The sequence below is a fragment of the Heterodontus francisci genome, chromosome 17 (genome assembly GCF_036365525.1).
Source record: "Heterodontus francisci isolate sHetFra1 chromosome 17, sHetFra1.hap1, whole genome shotgun sequence".
Taxonomy (NCBI): Eukaryota; Metazoa; Chordata; class Chondrichthyes; order Heterodontiformes; family Heterodontidae; genus Heterodontus; species Heterodontus francisci.
The window spans coordinates 23,362,690-23,389,140 of record NC_090387.1 but is presented as its reverse complement, the minus strand read 5'-3'; the positions used below and the strand labels follow the sequence as shown (position 1 = coordinate 23,389,140).

General features: G+C 45.3%; 1 long non-coding RNA gene across 1 annotated transcript; it reads right to left on the bottom strand.

The window, feature by feature from the left end:
- Positions 1-562: 562 nt before the first annotated feature.
- Positions 563-22,842, bottom strand: LOC137379164 (uncharacterized). The gene is made up of 3 exons (XR_010976751.1): positions 22,745-22,842; positions 20,712-20,781; positions 563-1,225 (listed from the first exon to the last, which is right to left on the bottom strand). It is a non-coding gene; the product is annotated as an uncharacterized lncRNA (long non-coding RNA).
- Between the last annotated feature and the right edge of the window lie 3,609 nt (positions 22,843-26,451).

Here is a 26,451-nt window from a genome sequence, read left to right as displayed (position 1 = left end):
TATTACTTCTAGACTCGACTATTCCAATGCTCTGCTAGCCAGCCTGCCACCTGGCACCCTCCATAAACTTCAGCTCATCTAAAACTCTGCTGCTCTTATCCTAACACTCACCAAGAGTCCTGTTCACCCTCACCCCTGTGCTCGTTAACCTACATTGTCTCTCAGTCCAACAATGGCTCGATTTTAAAATGTTCAAATTTCTCCATCACCTCGCTGCTCCCTATCTCTGTAACCTCCTTCAGTCCTATACCCATCCAAGATCTCACACATCTTCATTTCTGGCCTCTTGCGCATCCCAGTTTTTGCTGTTGCATTATTGGTGGCCATGCCTTCAGCTGCCTAGGCCCTCAGCTTTAGAATTCTCCCGAAACCTCTCCACCTCTCTCTTCTCTATGAAAGCCCTCAAAAGCAACCTCTTTGATCAGGGTTTTGATCACCCTCTCCATGTCCATCTTCTTATGTGTCATGGTGTCAAATTCTGTTGGATAGCACTCCTGTGAAGTGCATTGGGCTAAACTTACTGTGTTAAAGTAATATAAATGCAAGCTGTTGTTATTAATATATTTTAAATCATTAAGATTGTAAATCTTAAGAACATACATGTACAACTCAAATCTACAGTGAAGCACAGATCAGGGTCATGTTGATGAGATCAGAGTTACAAAACAAAGTACATGCAGAAGTAATCATATTCCAATTGATCAAATTTAAATAAAGGCATGCATATATACCAAAAAAACAGTTTGTCCTTGATGTCCTACATCACAAATAAAGGTTTATTTTCGATCCTCTTTCGGTGCCCAAATGCAAGCCCTTATTTCCAGGTTTTAAGAACACCCAGGTCTCTACTGAGACTGTTCTTGAAAGGGCCAAAGAGTGGCCTGTGGAAGTGCCTGTAGGGATTCATTTGAGACTGAAATCAGGAAGCACTTCTTCAAAGAAACTCCCTCCCTTAAAAGGATGAGGATGCTGGGTCAACTGACATTTTCAAAACTGGGTTGAATAGATTTTTGTTAGATATGGTTGTCAAGGGATTGTGGAGAAAAAGTGAGGAAATGGAGTTGAGGTATAGATCATCCATGATCTAACAGAATGGCAGAACAGGCCCGAGGGGCTGAGTGGCCTACGTCTGTTCATAGGCTCCTATGCAACTGTGATTTGCTTCTGATTCCTTGTTTTATTCGAAGGTCAAGATGTACTGCTGCATATTGGTTCAATCTGTAGACTGATCAGCACAGAACACATTAAATAATCTCATCAAATGAAAGAATAAAAAAAGCTGAAAAGTTCATCAGCCAATAATAACATGTGAAATGAATTAAACAGCTTCTATGTAGGCTGGGAGAGCAGAATATTGATGTCATTTTGTCCTGACAAGTGTTCAACGATGACCCACATAAAACCTGATTCCCTAAGTTTACTGGAAACTAAATGTAGGAAGCAAATTATTAAAAGGAATTAGGAAATGCAGGACTCAGCAGCTCAGTTGATTGCAGCACTTAGTTCCTCTTCAGATATTTCAAAGGTTCAAGTCCCAGGGCTACCTGTGACTCCAACTCTCCTGCCTTGCCTATTTGTCAAATGTGAACATAATGTTATTAGCACTTGGCTAGTTTACAGAGAAATGAGGTGTCTACACAGGATGGAGGAAAATGATGTAGGTCAGCTTGCCCACCATTAACACGAATCTTGACGGACATTCCCAGGGGCTGTTGATGGAGGATTGCACAGCTCATAGTGAAAGATGGAAGTTATGCTGAGCCATGAGTGACCTTATTAGGGATGAAAAAAGGCTATTTTTGGGGGGGGAAGGGTGAGTAAGACCATACGTAAAACATTGAAGTGAAAAAAGCAGAATGTGTGGTTTACTGTGGACATACAGAGGGAGGAATTGGTCCTCAACACTATGTTGGGCTCAGATGATATTCAGACATACCTTGCATATGTTAAGAAGGCACTAACACCTGTTTAAGGACCCCTTTCATAAATTGGGCAGCATTCAGTTTTTCAAGCATTTGCAGCAGCCTAACCAGCAGCTGCCCAACAAGCAGTAAGATTCATATTTTTTATTTTTTATTCATATATAGCCAGGAGGAGCAGGAGTACTTTTCCCGGCTCTACAGTATTCATGAGGGTCTTTGCCAGCCAGTGTTACCCCTCTTCCCATTCTCCCCTTTTACCCAGAATTTATCTGAGGGCCTCTGCTGGTGAGACAGGTGAGCAATATTGATCCCGCTGAGACCAGTCAGCTGCATGCAATTCTGAACTGCAATCAGGAAACCCAACTGGCATCCACAGCTATGGAGTTTTATGGAGATAAAGCTTGGGACCCAATTTCCAGCGAATGGCACTTAATGGGAACAGATCCAAATTTGCTCCTATTGTGCACTGTTTTCAAAACATATTTACTTCCTTTCTCATTTTTTTATCCTGTGTGTACAATGTTCCTTTTCCACATCAATAACATTTACAAGGTTGGGAACTCAGGTTGGAGTTGAGGAAGCTAAGGTTGGGTTCTGCAACTCTTGAATTTAAAGTGGCAGCTGGGGAGGTTGATGGGATTAAGGCCAGAGGCATTTAGGTGCTGGCAGGAACAAAAAGGTGATGACTTTGTTTTCAAATTGGAGGAGTTCTGTCTTTTCCAGGTCTCGATGTCAGAAAGACAGGTGAAAGCTGCAGCAACTGTCTTTGGATCAATGGGAAGGGCAAGAGTGTGGCTGAGCATACATGCATCCAAATGACATTGCCAAACATGTGTATGAATATAACAAAGAGGGTGGGGCCAAGGATCAGATTCTGTGGTTTATTAGGCAATGCTGTGTAAAAGAAGAGGAATAAATGTCGGAGGCAATCTATATGTTGTATAGAACGATAAACTCGATGTCATATGATTGAACAAGGAATTGATAACGCCATAGAGGTGGGCTACAATGCAGAGACGTTGGAAAAGGAGGGGGAAGTTAACGGCTGCAAAAATGGGCTCCACAGTGCTGTTGGTTTTGGTTCTACGGGAGCCTGGAGATGATAAAAACAGCAGTAAATTCACTTCGGTCCAGTGCAGTCCCCGCCAATCACCATGTTTGGAAAGGCCCATAGTAAGGGCATGTCACACTTACACCGGTAGCATGCAGTGTCTAACACTGATTAGGTACCCAACCTGCCATTTTGGATCTCACAGATCCAGTTAACACCCTCCTTTAAACACATGCAGATGCACGAGTGATCCGCCATTAAGGCTTTTTAAAGGCATCACTGTGGAACTTCCAGAGGGGGCACTTTTGACTTTCTTTTACGGCTATAGAGTTAGTGGAAGTTCCAGGTGCTGTGTTGTTCGAGAAGCAAACTATCGGTGTTCTCAAACAACAGTTCCATTGTCTGGACCACTCGGGGAGGGGTTGGGGGTGTTGGAGACCTCCAGTCCTCACTGGAGTGTGTCTCCAAATTTGTGGTGGTCTGCTGCGTTCTACATAACTGGGAGGGAGGAAGCAGTGCTTGCCACCAGGCCTTCAGTGAGCACTTCGGGAGAAGGAAGAGGAGGAGGAAGGAAAAAGAGGAAAGGAGGAGAACAGGAAAGAGGAAGGAATGAGGCCTCTGGGACACTGAAAACATCCCCTCATCACCACTGCTCCACCTTTCCATCCCTCAGCTATAAACCATCACAGTGTCCTCTTGAACAAAATCCTGAAATAAAAGACATGACAAAAAAAAATTCCATTGCAACTTTATCTAAAAACACTTCCAATAATACATAGAAAACAGAATAATTCACCCCTGTGCATTCCTCACTGCCTGTCTTGTGGGTACCTTGGCCTGTGTTCCTACAGTGCTACCCAAATGGCTGCAGCATGCAGCATGGCTGGTGGAAGGTTGCTGAACAGAAGAACATAAGACATAGGAGCAGGAATAGGCCATTCAGCCCCTCAAGCCTGCTCCCCCATTCAATAAGATGAAAGCTGATCTGATTATGGCCTTAACTCCATTTTCCCACCTGCCCCCCATGACCCTTGATTCCCTTGTTAATCAAAAATCTGTCTCACTCAGCCTTGAATGTATTCAATGACCCAGACTCCACTGCTCTCTGGGGAAGAGAATTCCAAAGATTAACAATGATCTGAGATAAGAAATTCCTCCTCATCTCCATCTTAAAAGGGAGACCCCTTATTTTGAAACTGTGCCTCCTAGTTCTAGATTCCCCCACGAGAGGAAACATCCTTTCATCATCTGCCCTGTCAAGCCCCCTCAGAATCTTATGTTTCAATAAGATCATCTCTCATTCTTATAAACTCCAATGAGTATAGACCCAACCTGCTCAACCTATCCACATAAGACAACCCCTTCATCCTAGGAATCAGCCTTGTTAACCTTCTCTGAACTGCTTCCAATGCAAATATATCCCTCCTTAAGTAAGGAAACCAAAACTGTACGCAGTACTCTAGGTCTCACAAATGCCCTGTACAGCTGTAGCAAGACGTCCCTACTTTTATACTCCATCCCTCTCGCAATAAATGCCAACATTCCATTTGCCTTCCTAATTACTTGTTCTAACTGCATGCTAACTTTTTGTGATTCATGTACAACACCCAGATCCCTCTGTGGCACAGCATTCTGCAGTCTTTCTCCATGTAAATAATATTCTGCTTTTCTATTCTTCCTGCCAAAGTGGACAACCTTACATTTTCCCACATTATACTCCATCTGTCAAATTTTTGCTGACTCACTTAACCTATCTATATCTCTTTGCAGACACTTGTGTCCTCCTCACAACTTGCTTTCCTACCTATCTTTGTATCGTCAGCAATTTTGGCTACAATATACTTGGTCCCTTCGTCCAAGTCATTCGTATAGATGGCAAATAGTTGAGGCCCCAGCACTGATCCATGTAGCACTCCACTAGTTGTGGTTTTCCAAACTGAAAATGCCCGATTTATACCAACTCTCTTTATTAGAGATAGAGCACTGAAACAGGCCCTTCGGCCCACCGAGTCTGTGCCGAACATCAACCACCCATTTATACTAATCCTATATTCCTACCAAACATCCCCACCTGTCCCTATATTTCCCTACCTATACTAGTGACAATTTATAATGGCCAATTTACCTGTCAATCTGCAAGTCTTTTGGCTTGTGGGAGGAAACCGGAGCACCCAGAGAAAACCCACGCAGACACAGGGAGAACTTGCAAACTCCACACAGGCAGTACCCGGAATCGAACCCAGGTCCCTGGAGCTGTGAGGCTGCAGTGCTAACCACTGCGCCACTGTGCCACCCACTCTGTTTCCTGTTTGTTAGCCAGTCCTCTATCCATGCTAATATATCACCCCCAACACCATGAGCTCTTATATTGTGCAGTAACCTTTTATGTGACACTTATCGAATGCCTTTCGAAAATCCATATACACTACATCTACTGGTTCCCCTTTATTCACCCTGCTTGTTACATCCTCAAAGAACTCTAATAAATTTTTCAAGCACCATTTCCCTTTCATAAAAACACGCTGACTCTGCCTGATTGCATTATGATTTTCTAAGTGGTGGATTTCATGGGGCCTGCAAGAGCGGCTTTCGTGGCGGGCGAGGTGATATTTCACATCCCCTAATGCAGGTCTTTTTTGAGATTAAATTAGCGGCAGGTCGGGGTTCACCCCGTTCTCTGGTGGGTTCCAGCTTTCCATATATTTGCATAGCATGAATGCTCATTATTTTATAATTATTTCCAATTAAGTCCTACCTGCTAGATTAAGTCAGCAGCACACGGGAATCTCGTGGCAGCCGGTTCATGTTCGTTTAAAGGTGGTGTGCACAAGTTGGCTTTGTGCAGTTGTGTCTGAGGTCAGTGTTTTTTTTCCTTGAACACTTCGGCACAAGGAAGACCTCCATTCTCCCAGTTTCTCCGTCTAGGACGCATCTGCTTGATGATGCTACCTTCCATGACAGCGCTTCTGATATGTCTTCCTTTTTCCTCAACCGAGAATTCCCCCCCCTGCTGTGGTTGACAGGGCCCTCAACCGTGTCCGGCCCATTTCCCGCACCATTATCTTCACCCCTTCCCCTCCCTCCCAGAACCACGACAAGGTTCCCCTTGTCCTCACTTTCCACCCCATCAGCCTTCATATCCAAAGAATCATCCTCCGCCATTTCCGCCACCTCCAGCGTGATGCCACTACCAAACGCATCTTCCCCTCCCTTCCCCTGTCAGCATTCCGAAGGGATTGTTCCCTCCGTGACACCCTGGTCCACTCCTCCATTACCCCCACCACCTCGTCCCCTTCCCATGGCACCTTACCCTGCAATCGCAGGAGGTGTAATACCTGCCCAGTTACCTTCTCTTTCCTCACTATCCAAGGCCCCAAACACTCCTTTCAGGTGAAGCAGCGATTTACTTGTACTTTCTTTCAATGTAGTATACTGTATTCGCTGCTCACAATGTGGTCTCCTCTACACTGGGGAGACCAAGCGCAGACTGGGTGACCGCTTTGCAGAACACCTCCACTCAGTCTGAAAGCATGACCCCGAACTTCCGGTTGCTTGCCATTTCAACACTCCCCCCAGCTCTCATGCTCGCATCTCTGTCCTGGGATTGCTGCAGTGTTCCAATGAACATCAATGCAAGCTCAAGGAACAGCATCTCATTTACCGATTAGGCACACTACAGCCTGCCGGACTGAACATTGAGTTCAATAATTTCAGAGCATGACGGGCCTCCCATTTTACTTTTATTTTTAGTTATTTATTATTTTTCCTTTTTTTATAGATATTTTTTGTGTTTATTTTATTTTATTTTATCTTAGTTTGTTCAATTTGCTTACACACTTTTTTTTCATGTTTGTACTTGCAGCTGTTCAGTTTTCAGTTGGTTAACACACTATCTGTACTAATACTTTGTCTTTCAACACACCATTAACATATTGTTTGCCTTTGCTCCATGACCCTCTTGTTGGTTATTCTCTGTGACTTTGTCCTATCTACTCTTTCTCCTTTGTTATCTCTTGCCTCACCCCCGCTTTACTTGCTTAAAACCTTTCACATTTCTAATATTTGCCAGTTCTGATGAAGGGTCACTGGCCTGAAACGTTAACTCTGCTTCTCTCTCCATGGATGCTGCCAGACCTGCTGAGCATTTCCAGCGTTTCTTGTTTTTATTATTGGAATGGATGTTTGGCTCCAGGCTCGGGACCAGCAAGGGCAATTGTTTTGCAGTGCAGGTGGGGAAGGCATGGGGGGGAGAGTTGTACTGGGTGGAGTCTTGGGCGGAGGTGTATGGGAGGGTAGCCGTGGAGGACTCAGGCTGGGGCGACGGGTGGGTGGAGGTGTGAGGGAGGGAAAGTTTTAACGTCTAGGGTTGTACTAGGTGTTGTTGCTGCTGTAGTTGGTTCGGGGCAGGAATTTTTTTTGAGCAGAAGATTAAAGTGATAGTCATGAAGGGCCTAAAGGGAGGGGTCCTGTATGGCGGACCTAGGGTACTGGCTGGTGAAGGGAACGGTCACAGTAACAGGGGGTAGTTGGATTCGGTCGGTTAGGTCAAGCGTTAGGGCTGTGTGTTCTATTGAACCATAGGGAGGTGAACGGGACTCGGATATTACATTGAGGTGGATAACTGGAGGATCAAGGGTCAGAGTGGGCATATCGATGGTGAAGAGTGTAGGAACTGGGGGTGAGATGACATGTACAAGTTAATAATGATCAAATCGAAGGTAATGTGGGGAGTTTCAAGGGTCACAGAGGGAAAGTGTAAGGTAAGGTTGGGTGGGTCAAGGCTAGAAGGTGGCAGGAGGAGGGTGGAACGTGGGGAAACTCGCCTCGATTGTAACACACACCATTTGTCCAAATGATATTTGAAACCATATAGCCATTTAAGGATTGCAAATCAATTGGGAGGAGACCAATGATGGGTGGGTGGATTTCAGGCTGGGTACATACGAACATACGAATTAGGAGCAGGAGTAGACCACTCGGCCCTTCGAGCCTGCTTCGCCATTCATTAAGTTCATGGCTGAACTGATTACTCCACGTTTACACCTACCTCCGATAACCTTTCACCTCTTGCTTATCAAGAATCTATTTACCTCTGCCTTAAAAATATTCAGACTCTGCTTCCACTACCTTTTGAGGAAGAGTGTTCCAATGACTCACGATCCGCTGAGAGAAAAAGTTTCTCCTCATCTCTGTCTTCAATGGGCAACCCCTTATTTTTAAACAGTGACCCCTAGTTCTAGATTCTCTCACAAGAGGAAACATCCTTTCCACATCCACCCTGTCAAGACCTCTCAGGATCTTATATGTTTCAATTAAGTCACCTCTTTGAATGTTAAACGGGTTTGCGACCACAGGAGAAAAATCATGCAGGTCTGTGCTCGTTTCCCAGGGAGCTGTCACGACTCACACATTTTGCGAAATTCACAGCTACCTAGAATTTATGAAGCACCAGCCTGAGTTGACAGCTGGACCCTGGGTGGCAAGGGTACCCACTTTGGACATGGTTGATGACAGCAGTGCAGCATCCCCAAAGTGCAGCTGAAGAGAGATACAATGCTGCTCATGGATCCACCAGAACCATCATTGAGCACACCACTGACATGCTGAAAATGTGCTTCCACTGCCTTGAGCGGTCAGGAGGGGCTCTTCAGTACACGCCACAAATGGTCTCACGAGTAATCATTATCTGCTGTGCACTGCACAACCTGGGAATGCAATGTGGACATATTTTCATGCGGAGGAGCCGGAGGAGTAGCAGTCCTCCTCAGATGAGGATGAAAATGAAGAGACTGAGGAGGAGGCCAATAATGGTGATGAGGAATTTTATGGATGTTAGGGCCATGGAGAGACGTGCGAGGGGACATCAGAGAGAAACTTATCTTTGGACATTTCAGCCAAGAGTGAGGCACTTGCCTAATTAAAGCTCAAGTGTGAAAAAATTCAACTTTGCAGAATGTTCACACACCCCTGTGAGTTGAATCATTGCTGTAATCTAAAAGCAGTCCTCATTTACCATCAACAATTGCACCTGCAGTGCAGGTGTGCTTAACACCCTGTCTGTTATAAACTTCATTGTAAACTGCCTGCGTCTCCATGGGAATAGTGTCTTGCATCCAAGCATTACCCCTCAAGCTGCTACACTGTTACAGCAGTTCCATTGGACTAGCACATCCAAAAGGATCCGGCTTGCAATGGAGCCGTAACAGCTCCTATACAAGGTATGTAAGGGAGGCCCTGCAGAACTTACATTGGAAACCATGTCGCTACGGAATATTATGACAAATCTTCAAGGCACAACCAGCTGTCACTGAAGACTGAAGGCTCAAACGTCAAAGATAACAACATAATGGTCATTTCTGAAAATCCTTTGTAACCATATATGTGTGCCAGCCATAAGACAGTAATAATTATTAGCCTTTTCAGCTTGGCAACTTCAAATGATATACAAGAATGTATCAAAGATTAAATCAAATAAATGTATTGAAAAATATTATCATTTGCAGTTACACTGTTTTAGACACCCGTGCCACCTTGGTGCTCATAATTCCTTAATTTTCCTTTTCCTTCCACTTCCACTGAGTCTAGGCGGCACAGTGGCGCAGTGGTTAGCACCGCAGCCTCACAGCTCCAGCGACCCGGGTTCAATTCTGGGTACTGCCTGTGTGAAGTTTGCAAGTTCTCCCTGAATCTGCGTGGGTTTCCTCCGGGTGCTCCGATTTCCTCCCACATGCCAAAGACTTGCAGGTTGATAGGTAAATTGGCCATTATAAATTGCCACTAGTATAGGTAGGTGGTAGGGAAATATAGGGACAGGTGGGGATGTGGTAGGAATATGGAATTAGTGTAGAATTAGTATAAATGGGTGGTTGATGGTTGGCACAGACTCGGTGGGCCGAAGGGCCTGTTTCAGTGCTGTATCTCTTTAAAAAAAATTAGTAGCTGAGGTGGAGGCACTCTGCTCATTGTGCTGCCCCATTGCTCTGGATAACCATGGTGGGCGTCCTCTTGAGGAATGGGGTTTTGAGGCCTCCATCCTACCGGGGTCTCCAGCACTGGTGCTTGAGTATCCCCATGTTCTCACAAGCTGGAGGTAAGAGGGTCAATGTTGGGGGGAGGATGAGATGCCGCTTGACCTGGGGGTGCCCTGAGAGGAAGGCCCCAGGGCAGCTGGCATGCACTGCTCCTCCATCTGTGCACACGATGGCACCTGCCTGTCTCCGTGAGGGGAAGGAGCACCCAGAAGGAGGTCACTTACACTCTGCTGCATGGAGCCCACAGCAACAGCGTTGGACTGCAGGTCAGAGCGCGTATGGGTTGAATGTTCAATCAGACTTGCCATGGAGCTCGCCAAACTCTCCTCTGATGAAGCCAAATGCTCATATGCCTGGGAAATGGCAGCTATCACGGCTTGCATGGACTCCCCCGTGACATGTGCAAAGCCACGCATGGCCTCAGGTATCTCAGACATGAGTTCCACATCTGTTCTTCCTGCAGGAGAAAGTGCTGATTTAATGACATGTCAAATGATACCTTACACCCATTGTCTACATGTATCAACATCACTCATTCTGGACTGTCAGTCGCACGTTGCATCCAAGGAAAAACAGATGCCAGATTTACACATTCGGCACAATCAATTGGTATATGGTACCAAGGCTCATCAGGCATTTGAATGCATGCCATGACTGTCCACTGTCATAAAGATACACTTACAGAGCCAAGGAGAAAAACATTTGTACAGCTTCGGCAACCCTTGCTGATCTGAGCAAGTCATTGACCCGTTTGACATTGACAGAAAGCCACGGTCACAGTCACACCAGATGATGTTTTTTGCCGCAGTCTGAGTGCCATTAACACATTTGGTAAGCATTTTTACCTTTGTTATTTTTGATTTATTAAAGGCCACTGTCTTTGCAAAGAAGTATTTACCAAACCAGTTTTTATGCTGCATGTAGCAAATAGTGCAGTGCACTAATGCGAATCAAATTTAAATAGCTCATTGCATTCATGTTTTCATGTTTTCATGTGTCATGTGTCACAAGCACAAAATGCTTTCATGTGTCTTGTGCGTAACTTTATTGTGATAAAAAGGATGTTCAACTGTTCCTCCATCAATGCTGAAAGACAAAATTGCTTTAAGGACCAGCTCACTCAGCATGAGAGAAAATGCATGCTAGGTGACTATTGCTGTTGCTAAGCTATTTACCTGAAAGAAGTGTTACAAATATATTTATATTTGAGGCCACTAGAGGTAGCTGCTAATCAGTAAGTACTGGGCCTATTTATGCTGATCAGGTCCACCTCTTAATGGCAAGTGAGGCAACAGCAGGCCTTTTAAGGAAATAAAAGTGTATGCTCAAACCATAGGTCTTGCATCATTCAGATCTGCCTCAGTCTCTCACACACAATGTATCATGTAAGATCTAAAGAAATTATTTTTCTATTACATATGGTGATGTCAATGCTATTAAATATTAATGTTTTCCAAGAGGCTGCTGAAACCATTAGAGAAATGGGCTCTCAATGATGTTGCTGGAATCACTATGCTTCAGTTTAACAGATCTAATTTTGATTAGCTTGATAAGGACTCTCAGGGTCGTCAATCCTGGGTGAGAGATTTTCAGTTGCGAGCTGGATATCTGAGGTCTTTCCCATAACTCTATGTTCATAACTCTTCAATAAAGATTCCCTACTTCTAACTTCCTAGCATTGCCTGCCTCCACCCATACCTCAGCCCATCTGCTGCTGAAACCCTCATCCATGACTTTGTCACCATTAAATGTGACTATTCCAATGCTTTCCAAGCCACTCTCCCACCCTCCACCCTCTGTAAACTTCAGATCTTCCAAAATGCTGTGGGATAAGATATGGGAAACAGGTTACTAAGGGATTTAAACTCAACAATGACAATTTAAAATGCATCGATAGGTCAGTGAGGGCAGAGATGATGGATGTGTGGGACTTGCTGCAGGATAAGATATGAGGAGCAGAAAGTCCCACTCACCTTTCAATGTCTTGCCTCTCTCTTTCCTTGTAACCACCTCCAGCCCTACAACCCCATCCCAAACTCTCCATTCCTCTGACTCTGTCCTCTTGTTCAACACTTTGCCCCACCTTTGATGCTGGCTGTGTCTTCGATTGTCCAGACCCACCATTCTGGAATTCCTTCCCTAAAGCCCTCTGTCTTTCCACCTCCATTTCCTTCTTTAAGACCCTCCTTAAAAGCCACCACCAAGACACTTCCTAATGTCTCCTTTGGCTTGGCATCCATTTTGGTCTGATTTTGCGACTTTAAAGATGCTATAGAAATGCAAGTTGTTCATGTTGTTATTGTCGTTGATGTGTTCACTTGCACCAAAAACATAAAAGTCACAAAACTTTCCAGCTGCAGTTATCACATTGGACTTGCCATCTCGCTTCAATATTCCCTGAATTTTCTCCTTTTTTTTCCATGCAGCTGTCTTTTTTCCTGTATTTCTTATTCAGTAACCTCCCCTAAAATCTGCCAACTCCAACCTGGTCTCCTAATGTGAAGTGCCTGGGGCATTTTGCTCCATTAAAAGTGCCATATAAGTTGTTGTTCTTGCTTTATAGGCAACTATAAAAGTTAGACTATCCCAGCATTCACAGCAGTAGTGAAAAGTCACTATTAGAAATAGCTGCCTCTCGGGAATCATTTTGATAGGATCTGTTGCTGTCATGGAAGGCCAGATTGCAGAATTTGCATATCGTGTTATAACCCTAATCGGTACTTCCATCGAGTGAGGTTCCATGCTGGAAGCTGTGTCTTACACAATTAGCTCTTATTTTAACAAAGGTCTTTCATTATTGTTAATGCAAGAAAAGCCCCATCTCCTCCTTTGTATCATCTCCAAGAAAACAAGAGAAATGTTAGGAACCACTTTCAAATTCCATACACGTAGACAGGAATTGTAATCCTCACATAGAGACATCATCCAGATGATACCTCAGATGAATGAGACAATGTTAAGTAAAAATCAAAGTAATTTAGCTTATTAAAGCTCATCCGTCTAATATTCACCCTAAATATTTACCTTTACTGAATAATCTGATTATTCACTCAGTCTGCATGCATAAGCCCACATTCAGTGAAGTAAAACATAACATCCACAATCTAAATGTTTATTTGAGGCTAAGGCATATAATCTAAGGTTGTATTAATGCAGTTCCTTTCATTCTAGCATTTTGGATACATCAGGAATGCGAATAAAATGGAGACTATAAAAGGCTGCCTTACCACTAGGGAAATAGCATAACTATGAGATCCTGCATGGCTGCCTAAAAGAACCTTTTAACTGGGTCTGCTATCAGTTTGTGCATGCATCAGTTTATCTATTATGCTTAGCAAGAGAAATTGGGGACAGCACTGATATTACTGTGACATCATATTGCGTGCCAATTCCCCAAAAGACAGTAGGATGTGGGTTCACTCTCATGACTCAGCACACTTTGGGTTACTCTTCTTGACTGTGCATTCAACTGAAATATTTCGAGAAGCTTAGCTGAGTTCCCAGAAAGTGGGATAGGAAATCAGATGCTGGGTGTCCTGGGATTACCCTCACATGGTTGTTGGTGACTGAAAATTGGCCATTCTCTCGTGCAAGGAAGAATTATTGGGAATGGTGCACTGTAAGGGAATGACTAAAAGAAAAGACAGTAAACTGTTTACTGATTTCACCCAATGGATTGAAGGTAAAGACACTGACTCTGAGCCACACAGGGTATGATGGCCCAAGGTTCCATCTCCAATTTGTGCTGATGGTAACTGAATTAAGAAGGGGCTCAAAAACTAGCCTTTGAATTATAAACTACTGAAAAGTTAAACTGCTGTAAGACTATATTGGACATCAGAAACTGCAGGCCAGGTTGTTGCCTACTTTTAAGCAATCTTATCAGAGCTCTACTAGTGATAGATAATAGAACATAGAACATAGAACAGTACAGCACAGTACAGGCCCTTCAGCCCACGATGTTGTGCTATATTAGATATTATATTGGTTTGGTAGTTTGGAAGCAAATCCACAATTCAAGTGAGTTTTTTGAAACAGTTTCACATAAATTTGTTTTTATAAATAAAGGTATTGTAACATGTTACTGTTAGTATGGTTAAGAATTTTGTAGAAGACTTTACCAGGTTCGCCAAGCTAACTGTTCAGTGACACCATGGCTCGGTTGTTAGCAGCACAACGTATTCTGCCATGCACATGAACCAAAGAGATTCCACTCCCTCAACATGCAGCTGGTGTCTGACCATAGGCACAGCATCATGTAGCTCAATGTCTTCATTCTGCACCTATCCACTGTGCCAGCTGTATTTCATGCACCACGGCAAACCAAAGGGTGGCTACAGGCCAACAAGGACTATTTGCTGAGGATATTGCTCATGAATCTGGTCCACAAACCACACATATGTGTGCATGCACACAAATGAGACCCATGATGCCACAAGAAATCTGATAGAACAGACGACTGGCATGCTGAAGGAACAATTCAGCTGCCTGGACCAGTCTGGAGGACCCCTGCAGTATTTGGCTGAGTGGGTCTCAAGATTTGTGGTTGTCTGCTGCTTCGTGCACAACCTTGGCATCATGAGGGGTCAATCCTTGCCACCAGCTGTCAGGTGAGAAGCTGAGAAGCAAGAGCAGGAGCACGAGGAGGGGGAGGAAGAGAAAAAGGAGGAGGCGGAAGAGGAGGAAGAGGAAGGGGGGAGTTGCAACCTAGATAGCTCCTTTCTGTCTGGCTGTACATGAAGACCTGTTTTAAGTGCGATACCAGTAAGCTCAACCCCAATTCCCCATTCACCAATAGTCCCATATTCCTTACCTTCCCTCTGTCACTGATCATCACATTGACCTCCTGATCACAATGCAATAATAACGGCCAACAAAAAACACACATCCGAACCAAATTTATAAATCAAAGCATGCCTTATTGCATAAAAAATTAAACTAATCACCATTGTTCATTCCCTTAGTCCCTGCATTCCATATGACTGTGGTTTCCTAATGCTCCTGCGAACTGCCAACCATGTGAGTGCAACATGGCTGGTGGAAGGTTGCTGACTTTCAATGGGGGAGAAGCTGCAGATGGCCTTGGAGGACGACCTTCAGTAGCTCTGGGCCTTGAAGGCCCAGCCTCTGACTGTGCCATCTTGGCATGGGCGGCAGCGGTCTGGGTTGGCTGGCTGACAGACAATGGTAAGGGCACTAACAGAGTGGCACGGATGTGAGCACAAATGTCATCCTCCTGAGGGAGGACAGTAGGCTCGTGCTCCATGGAGCCACTGCCACTCCCCTGAGGTAGCACCTCACCAATCCTAGGAATCACCTGGAGGGCGGATTGCTGGACTGCTGTGACACCCTGGTAGCCCCTTTGAGCACTGGTATTCACAGCCATGTTGACAACAGTCTGAGCTTCCACTACAGCACTCAGACATTGGGTGGCTGAGGCTAGTGGTGCAGTTAGTGCAGAATGGCTTTTGAAGATGCATTCTTGACCTTGACCACCCATGTGAGGTCATTAAACTTCTTGCAGCACTGCATCCTTGTCCTTGGGGCTAAACTCCTGGCAGTCACAAGGCATCCCATTGCCTTCTCATCATATGTCTAAAGGGGCCCCTGTACCCCTACAGATACAGAAATCTCTCCTCCTTTCCACCTCCTTTACCAAAACTTCCAGTCAGTGTCCGAAATCCTTGGTTCATGCTGTCTCCCATGGCCAGTCATTGTTGTTTGTCACACAGTACTATTCTCAATGATCCCAGCAGCTCCAGCAGCCACCTTTTAAGAAGTGCAGACTAGTTTTAACCAGCACAGGCTAGCTTTGAGTAGTGTTAGCAAGTAAGGATATTGTGCACCCTGCTGATGCCTGGAGCAAATGAACAGCATAGTTAGTGCTGGCTGCACACAGAAATCATTATAATGAGCAGGTAGCATGAAGTTGGTGTGCTGCCTGCATTATACAGAACAGCTGTGGGGTGATCGCACATCACTAACCCCTCACCAATTTTAAGGGGCTATTCAATTTTGCACACAGCATCTGCCACAATGCAGGACTCTCTTAGTACTGTACTGAAATGTTTGCTTAGATTATGTGTTTGAATCCAAGAGTGGGGGTTATATACAATCACAAAGAAGACTGGATGGAGTTTTGTAGAGGATCCAGTACCACAAGCGCGTCAATAACCTTATTTGTTCTGCCAAGGCGAGTACTCCATATTTCTTTTTCCTTTGGGGTTTGCATGTGGCACTGCAAGAGGGTGAATTTGGTGGAGAGGGCGTGACCACCCAGTTGGTGGCAATGGGGCCAGGCAGCAGCATATCCTGTTAGAGGCATGGATGCAACTCGGTGAGAGGCGCCCATCTGTGAGTGCTGACTGCTACAAGGTCCCTCGAGAGTGGCCACATGCAGGAAGCATGCATGTGCCTCCACCATGGACAGCTGGGCTACCACCAGCATGGGTGTTGTGCTTGTCTTGGTGCGGTGATTAACAGTGTTCATCTTTCTGCTTGCAGGGGAAGGCAGCCAATAACTTTAAGCAATGGGTCAAGACTAGTGGAGGGGTTCCATTCCTGGCCACCCTAACCCCCATGGAAGAGGAAGCATTAGAACTGGCAGGGCTGCACAGTGACCATTACATTGCTCATGGCGAGACAGGAGTGCAGACCCAAGAGACTGAGTGGCAGTGTGCAGAGGCACAAGGGAGCTTCTGGCACATACAAGGCACAGTGCTCATGTGTCCACCACTGGACATATGGAGTTCCACACTAGTGGGGGGGGGGGGGGGTGGGGGGGGTAGGTTTTTATGCTTTCCCCAGCATCGGGTTTTATCCTCTCCACCGCCACCTTCCTGCCTCTACCCAAATTAAGTCCAGGTCAGGAAGGCCTGTGAACAGCCTCCTGCCCCACCACCAATTGAGGCCATTAAGTGGGCAATTAATGCCCAATTAAGTGCCTCATCCTGCCACCGCTGGAATTAGCTCATCTGCGGACCAGCCTGTTGTCACACGGAGAGCATGCCAAGCAAAAGCATTTAGTGCCTGAACGAGGGACCTGTCATCGGGAATAGGTGGGCCTGGTGAGAGGGGCCTCAGATTGGCCAGCAGCCCTCATCAGGTAGGACTTCCGCTGCCAGGGTCCTTAATCCCAGGGAAGGCCCGCCACTGTCCACTTAAGTACCTAATTGGCACATAATCTGGGGGGCCTACCCCAAAGGAGGTGATGCAGGGCTTTCACTGCGGCTTTTGCCAGTGGTCAAGACCCCCATCACCTGGATAAAAATCTGGACTAGGAATAGTTGGAAGGACGCAATGGAAAGCACATAATCCTTTAATCTATCACTTCTTTCATGCAAGTCAGGCCGATCAGCAGAGAGCCGTAGTCACTGGAAACAGCCACCCACCTCTGAGGAGGAGGAAGGGACATCAGAGGGTGCACCATCACACCATTCCCACACACCCTCCACCAGCGCAGATACTCTCACATTAGTGGATCCACATCCTCCACACTTAGATTTGGGGATACAACCTGGGGAGCACAGATGTGTCTGAGCAGCTGACAGAGGCTGTGACAGTCGAGACCGCTGACAATTGAAGGACTGTTGGAGGCCAGTGTGATGCTGAGCCCCAGCATGATGACATGCCTCTAGAGTCGTGGACAACATGGCAAATGCTGCAGCTGCAGCATGAAGTAAGGGAACATCCGGCGGAGATTTCAGAGGCCATGCGCAGATGATGGAGGAGTCCATCCAAGCCATGAATGCTACCATGTCTTTGACGGGTGCACACTTGGCTTCCTCCATCTAGAGATTGGCGACCCTCATGGAGAGTGAGATCCTGCAAACCACCGAGCAGATGCCAGAGATGCGCACAGAGTTGCATGCCATTGGCCTCATCCAAGAGCTCAATGCAAAAATGGCTGGGTGAGAGTGGGGGGGACAAGACACCTGAAGTCCCCACGAGGTCCTCACACTTCTCAGGTCAGTAGGGAGGAACAAATGTTCCTTTCAAGGGAGGAGCAGCAGCTGCCGGATGCATCAGCAGGGCGCTCCTGCTGTGGACAGCGACTCCTCAGCCCTTCTGCCAGTGACATCAAGCAGCTGCGACAGCAGAGGAGGGTCCTGTACCTGTGCAGGAGCTCATCAGCATGCCCGGACCCTCCATTCCTCAGGCAAACCGAGGACAGCCGCCAAGTTCATCCCAAGCCAAGGGGCAGCAAGGTCAGCAGCCTGCCTCCACCTCAGCTTCAAGTGCAGGGGGAGCACCACATTTCAGCATGCGTAAGAAATTTAAGAAGCGCACCTAGCTGCACTTGGGGTTCATGAGTGAAGAGATTGTCCAACTATGAAACCTCATGTTTCTTGTTGTGTTTAATAAGGGATTAACATGTTGGCACTACATTTCCTTCCTATGGGACTACATTTATACCATGGCTCCCTCAAGGGGCGAGTTGCGAGGGGCCATGCCACCTGAAGGTCAACCCTGTGCAACTGGGCACAGGGTGATGGAAAGGTAAATGAAGGAGGCGACAGCAGGGCTGCAGAAAGGTAAGGCTTTATTTTTAAGCTGGCTTGATCCAACAGATAGTAAGAGTCATATGAAATGTCTGTGCATTAGCGCGTCCTGAGCTTCCCTTACATGTATTTCATTACAACTTGGCTGTGCTCCCTGGGTTCCCTCTTCTTGCATCACCTGGCCAGCAGCCTCCTCCACATCCTCGTCATCAGAAGAGGCATCACGATCCATGAGATCCTCATTATTCAACGCCTCCTCCATCAGCAATGTCAGGTTGTGCAGTGCACAGTAGACCACCATGATCTGCGAGATCCTTGCTGGAGCATACTGAAGGGCTCCAGCAGATCGATCAAGGCACCTGAATCACATCTTCAGAAACCCTATGGCCTGCTCAATGGTTGCTTGGGTTGCCCCATCGCATCTGCATCTGAACATGGGTTCCTCACAGGCGTTAGAAGTCATGTCCTCAGTGGGTAGCCCTTGTCTCCGAATATCCATCCCTGAAGGCATGCTGGGGCACCAGAAAAGCTGTGGACCTGAGACTGTTGAAGTATGTATGCATTGTGACTGCTTCCCGGGAACCGTGCACATGCCTGAAGGATCTACCAATGGCGATCAAAGATCAGTTGTACATTGAGCGAGTGGAAGCCCTTCCTGTTAAGGAAGGCTGCTGCCTGGCCTGTGGGAGTCTTCATGGTCACATGCATGCAGTCAATCACAACTTTCACCTGGGGAAATCTAGCGATGTTCCCCAAACCCCAAACTCTCAGCTTCACTATCTGGATCGGTGTGGAAACACACACCGGGCTGGCTTTTGTGCTAGAGGAAGTGCTCCCGGTGCCAGGCCAAAAAGGTGGGAGAAACCTCATCTCTGCATTTTCTTGGCCCACGGAGCAATCCTCCAGTCTTTTTGTGTCAAAGTTTTAGGAGGCATGATCCCCGTCCCTTTAAAGACTGCCAGTACTGCAGTGGCCTCGGACCCAGGCCCAGCACTGGAATCCCGGACAAGAGGTTGGCGAGGTGGGGTCGCTGGAGCCAGTCCGGATGGCCCCGGCGAGGGGGTGCCTGGGAGGTGGACTTGCAGTCCAGGGGAAGGTGGGTCCCAAGGGGTGAATTTGTAAGATCCCAGCACGGTGGGAAGAGGCCCCTAATTGGCTGTTAATAGGCCACTTAAGGGCCTCAATTGGTCTCTGGGTGGGAAGGCCATCGTCAGCCTATTGCATCCTTGGGAAGATTACTGGGCAACGGGAAGGCGACATGTCCTCTGCCCGCCGCCCGTCACGATACTCCGTGCTCCCCACCCCCCCCCCCCCCCCCACCACCTCCGATCCTACGTTGGGGAGGGTGCTGTAAAATCCAGCCTATAGTCACTCTTCCTCTTGAACAGGGCATCAGTCACCACCTTGATGCATTAAAGTGCCGCGGTCTGTAAGATCCCAGACATATCTCCAGTGGATCCCTGGGAATATCCAGAGGTGTAGAACTTCAGTGTTACAGTGACCTTCAGTGCCACTGGCTTTGGGTGGCCACCACCTCCCATGGGGCTTAGCTCATCCTGCAGTCTAGCACACAGACCAGTAACAACGTCCCTGGAGAGATGTAGTCATCGGAGACACTGCTGCTCAGACATCTTTAGAGTGTTGAGCCTCAGACAGTAGACTCTCTGGAGGGTAGCTTCATCTGCGCTCAAGAGGCTGGCTGTGTGCCCCTCTGTGCCCTTCTCCTGCATCCCCACCCCAGGGCAAGCCCTCCTGTTGGCCTGGAGATTGCTCATCTCCCACTGCCTGTGGCCCTCTCTGCTACGCTTCCTCCTCCCCAAAGCCTTGGTGAATGAGGCCCAGAGCAAGTGACTTCTCTCAGTTTCTTCTTATGCAAACACGCCCCCCCACCCCCCACCCTTCCACTCCAATTTTTCTAATGCTCGTCCCTCTGCCCATATGGGACTCTAGTGGCAGGCCCCCGCAGTGCTGGCACTTTTCTCCCCTTCCTGCCTTCATTTGCCAGTGCCCACGCTGCTCTACCCTCCCTGTCACGCCATGCTGGCTCTCAGCCACCTCTCTTGAAGCCATCACTGAGCTCTCGCTTGCTTTCCTCCTCCTTTTACCAGGCGAGGCTCTGAGGCCCCATGCTCCCCTTGTGCCGTTTGTAAAATGCAAAACAAAACCTAGAATTGCTGTCAATTGATCAATTGATTGCCTTAATTACCTGCTCACCACTTCTGCTCTGACGTCTTCCATCACGATGTTGCTCCCTGTGCCCTGCCTCTGAGCCCGTCCTGAAAGGACACAGAAAATTCAACCCTTGAACTTCATTTCTCTTTTCACAGTTGCTGTCCGATCTGCTAAGTATTCCCAGCATTTTCTGTCTTTATTGCAGATTTCCAGCATCTGCAGTATTTTGCTTTTGGATTGGATAATGTTTTTGATCATTGGGACAGCCTAGATCCAGTCCATTTCATCTCTAAGGAAACGCTTCACAATGCATATTGCTCCTCAAAAGTAAAACTCCAGGCAATCTACTATTTATTCTCAATTAGGCTGTGTTGTCACCAGTTGTGTGGAATTTATCTCACAATGCCATTGAAGCAGGCTTTGCAGCACTGAGAGCTCAGAGAATTACAGAATTGCTTTAACTACATCATAAAATTAATGCTAGATTGCCCAGAATACAGATATTTCTCCATGTCTGCTGTCCATCCTGCATCATAATTATCTAAAGTGATATGTTTGCTCGACAGTCAGTCTATAAATTGGCGACCAACAATATGTTAATCCATCAATAAATACATTGAAGTTAGGGCTGCCTACTCTTGTTGGATGTATTTCTGGAGGTTTTGTGACATGACCTCCCAACTCCAGCCATCCCTCCCCATCCCCTACATTCCCACCATTGGTTGCCCGACATGTCCAACTCATGCCAACTGGAAAAAGAACAGAAACTTTGTCACACAACTGGATAATTGATTGACTGTCAGTCAAACGGCTTTCTTTCCCCATCTTCAATAACTTGGTAAAAGTGTTCAAAGAAAATGAAAAAACACTTTTTTTTAATGCCCTTTTTTTTGTCCAGGTTGCTCACAGAAGCCTCCTGCCACATAAGGAGGTTTGAGTCTTTAATTCCAGAAGATTCCCGGTTAATCCTAAAAGTTCGCAACCCTAGGTGAAGTTGAAATCCACCTTCCAACTGCTCAAGGTTGAGTTACTTTCCAGCTTTGCCTGAAATTTAAAAAAACTCATCAGCTGGCAAGTAACATCATGTTAGTGTCAACCGTGACTCAGCTGGTCGCACTTTCACCTCAGAAGGTTGTGCATTCAAGTCCCACTCCAGGACTTAAACACAAAATCAAGGCTGACACATCAGTGCAGTGCTGAGGCAACGCTACACTGTTGCAAGTGTTTTCTTTTGAATGGGACATTAAACTGAGGCCCTGTCCACCCTCTCAAGTGGGCCAAAAAGTTCCCATGGCACTATTTCTAAAAAGAGCAGGGGAGTTGTCCTCGGTGTCCTGCCCAATATTTATCCCGCAATCAACATCACAAAAACCAATGATCTGATCATTAGCACATTGCTATTTGTGGGAGCTTGCTGTGTGGAAATTGACTGTCATGTTGCCTACATTACTACAGTGACGACACTTCAAAAGTACTTCATTCGGTGTAAAATGTTTTGGGATATGCTATGGTTGTGAAAGGTGCTTTATAAATGCAAGTCTTTCTTCTTTCATGTGTTCATCCGCCCAACTCCAACACTTAATTATTTGTTTCCCTGCTCCTTTGCTGCATTTGGTCTCTGCAGTTCCTCTTTGCCACAGTGCTCTGCAAATGTATCAAAGGCTTACCTTACTGAATTTAATTTCATATGGTCAATATTTAAATTTTTTAAGCTTGGCAAGCTTTAGTTGATTTTTTTTAAGTCCAACTCACCATCAAGTTTACAACATGTTCCTAGTGCCATTACTTTGATAGATTGGTTAGTCAACACATTGCACTGCACTACTCAGACCACAATGTAACAAGAAATTCAAACAGAATTTACAAACATACAAACAGCTCAGAGTTGTGTTCATTGCCAGTTGCAGTAAGCAATATGCTAGGCCTTGTGGTACTTTGTACATGTTTTTTGACACAATATTTTGATAAAGAGCTTCACTAGCCTAAGTTTCATATATGGAGCTCATTGCATGACATTAAACCTGAGCTTTGCACTCTGAATTTGCATACAACAAAAGTGACTTTTACCTTATTAGGAATAAAGCTTTTCACTAGTGTTTTGTGTCAGACAATAGAACTGATGTAGGTTTCTGCTTCATTCATCTCTGCTTCAGCAGTCTGTGGTTAGTTCTGTGGTGTCTCCTAATTTCACTTGTGGCCGCCTACCTACAAGTCTTTGGACTGATTACCATATATGGTAAATTCAATTGAGCTTCCAGCTTATCAGGCACTCACAAACCCTACGTACCTAAAAACAACTGAATATGAGGAAGTGTCAGTTTTGCAATGGACTTTATTTGCAGAATCATTGGAGACAGTGAAAAGCATTGTAGAAAACCACTGTGAAAGCATTGTACAAAATATCTGCAGTAAAAATTGCAGCCAGATGTACACAAACTGTTCAATATAAGTCAGAAGGCTAATTCTGTGACTCACTTATGGTAGTTCTCCAGTTTATATGCAACTGGGTAACTTGGCATTCACCAGGTATTGTATTAATGCTTTTCAACTATCTTAAACAAGTTTTTTGTACAAATTCAAAAGCAAAATGCTACCAACATCAGCCAACCCAGTCCATTCGTGTGCTTTTTTTTGAACATGCATCTGCTTCCGAGTTTATTTTTTTAAGGGAGTAAGGCCCTCAAATTATCAGTATTGAGTATATCACACTAGTTTTACAGCTTAATTTCTTTCATAGGTTAATATTTACACTTTGGAAATATAATTATGAAATATGTTAATGCGGGGCATGATGCCTGAGTGCCTAAAAATTGTAAAAATTGTTTTAAACAAATTTTACTGTGGGACCAATCCTGAATAGATCAGGATAAATCGGTATGCATAGTGTCAGCTTTATGCCCGAAGCACTCCGCAACACATATCAATCTCTATCACAAAACCTTTAGAGGAAACAGCACAGATTCAGCCATAGGTTATTCCCTTTTGTGGAAGCAAACACCAATATTTCAGTGATTCCATAATGTGTCAGAAAAAATGGCCCAGATCTGATTCGTGATGTTATTCCTATCTTCAAACATCATATGTACATTGATAACATGAAGCTTTCCCTATTCAACGAATGTCGACTTTCAGCAGATGCACAGAGCAAGGAAATAGGTACAGTGTGTAACACCCAGGATATAGCTTAAGTTATAGCTGGCAAGAAGATTGGCTCTCTGTTGCTGCTGGATTGGTTAGGAACAGCAACTGTGTAAACTAGGCAGTAGTGGCTTGAGAAACAACATCATATTCATTGATGCTACGGTTGCTGTGGCTGTATTGAAAGGTACTCGTGGTGAAGAAAATGAGGACAGCACACCTGCTCCAGCTCTCATAAGATATGCCAGCTATGTCCTTAATACTCTCTATTAGAGCGAGTGACTTAGCATAACACTGCATTCTGTGACAAATGGCATGAATTCCTACACTTTTGCTGAGTGCAGCATGATTTGCTTCCTAAGTATTACAATTTTACATAAAATGTCTGGAGACGATAAAATTGTTTGCCTTGAAGCTAATCTGAATGATAATTTGTTCTGACTTTTAATAACTTTTCCCACAAGTTATACAGTATTTGCTTAACAAATCTAAAGAGAGTGCATTGCCAAACACTAATGCCATATTTACATTTTCTTGAGGAAACTGCTTTGCATTATGACCACATCAGTGTTCTTTTCAAACAAGGTTAGGATAGAAATTACAATCGGTGATGTTCTTAGATGAGTGTTTAATGTGCAAGTAGAAAATTTTATCACAGGTGTTAACAGGTTTAGAGTTTTACTCTAATATGTTAACCAATGTACCACTAAAGGAAATGAAACCCCGGGCAGTATTTTCCCTGCGGGCTTCAGGACCCCAACATCAGGGGCAAATGGGGGTCAGAAGCCCGCACCGTGTGGGGAACAGCCACACAGCCCTGATTTTCCTCAAGTTGGCCAATTAGTGGCTAGAGAGCGGGTTTGCCATCCAATTAAGTTTGGAGGGTGGGCTCTCGAAGCTGGAGAGTGAATAGGAGGTCTTCCAGCACTGAAGAGACAGCAAGCTGCCTTTTCAGTTAAGAGAGAGACTGCCTCAAGGTGGAGGCGCCCTCTCTACACGTTTTTATTATTTAAATAAAAAATAGAATCAGTAGCCAGGCCACCATTGTGGAGGGGTACCTGTGGCTGCAGCTGAAGCCTGGCAAGCAGAGAGGGCCTCAAAGCCTGACTGGAGCACTGGCCTTCTGGTCCACCTGTGGGAAAATAGCTCAGCGGTGGGATGATGCCAGTAAAATGGCACATCGACCAGCGGCATGAATTTTCACAGCTGCTTGCCTCCATGTTCACCCTATCGGGAACTAAAAGTCCTGCCCCCCACGTCTATCCCTCCAATGTTACTTCCAACCTGCCTCTACCTTTGATCTCCTTCCCTTTACATTTCATTCCTCTTTTCACACTATATGTCGAATCCTCATTAATACTGCTGCTTCTCCCATTGAGAAGGAGGTGGCTCAACACTAAAAGAAGCAGAGCTATTCCATCCTCTTTAGCACATAAGAAAATATTCACTCTTAGTATGGAATACCTGACGCATACATGAAGCAAAATAACCAAAAATAGGCAGAAAACAAAAACCTGCCACAAACAAAACGTAATAATTAGTTTATCAGCTACTTTCCGTGATCTGCCAACACCAATTAAAAACAAGGAGCCAGTTGGTTTATTTTCTTGTCCCTCTGAGGTGAGAAATATTGTCATCGAATGGAATGTTTTTCTATTTTAGGCACTCATCATCACCACTGAGCACTCCTGGCCTATGTATAAGAAGAAAGAATGCAGAATAAACCTTTCTGTACTTTGAGCCAATGCAGTGGATTTATCCAGTCCTGGAACAGTATCTCTCCTGAATTGGAGTGAAATATTCCAGCTCCCAACTGTCTTCATGGACTGAATGAAAATGCTAATTTGGCACCAAATTGTGGTCTATCTTTGGGCTAGAAAACAACTCTGCAAACTAATTTTCAGTATGGCATTTAGCGATTTGCCAGAAAATTGCTTGATCTTGTCAGCAAAGTAATAATTATAGCATTCTAGGCCTTTTCATGACTAATTCAATGGGAAAAAACACCCAAAGTAGACAACAGACAAGTCCACAGTATGAAACAAAAACAGAAAATTCTAGAAATACTCAGCAGCTCAGGCAGCATCTGTGGAGAGGGAAACAGTTAACGTTTCACGTCATGACCTTTTCTGCTCATTTTATTTTGATTTTTGCTTATGTCAACAGTATGATTTTCACAATGTAATGATGTATATATCCAAAGACACCGAAACAGAATTTTATTTTACAAAATTAGCAAATTTTAGGGCATTGATCACAGGTTTAATTGTAAAGTTCACTGAGGGACTATCAGAAAATGAGTCAGGCCCCACCCCTGCTGTGTCTCGTTACAGATTCACTGTGACAGTGAGGGAAGTCTTACCAATCTGTTGATTTGAACGTAAGATAAAAATAAAACTTTCCATTCTCATTTACTGACTCTGCCCTTATATGTCTCCTGGTTTGAATAACAAGTTTCAAAGATTTCCTTGTTTGTCTCGTTAGTGTAACTGCACTGAAGTCTGATTGGAAGCCATCGTTGCATCTGGCTCTATCTCCAGGGGTTTCCCAAGATCTTTCAGGTGCTTCAAAGCCTCTCCTGGGCATTTTCTGACTTGAAGAGCGGCTCGAAATTTCATGTTGTGATCAACAATCAT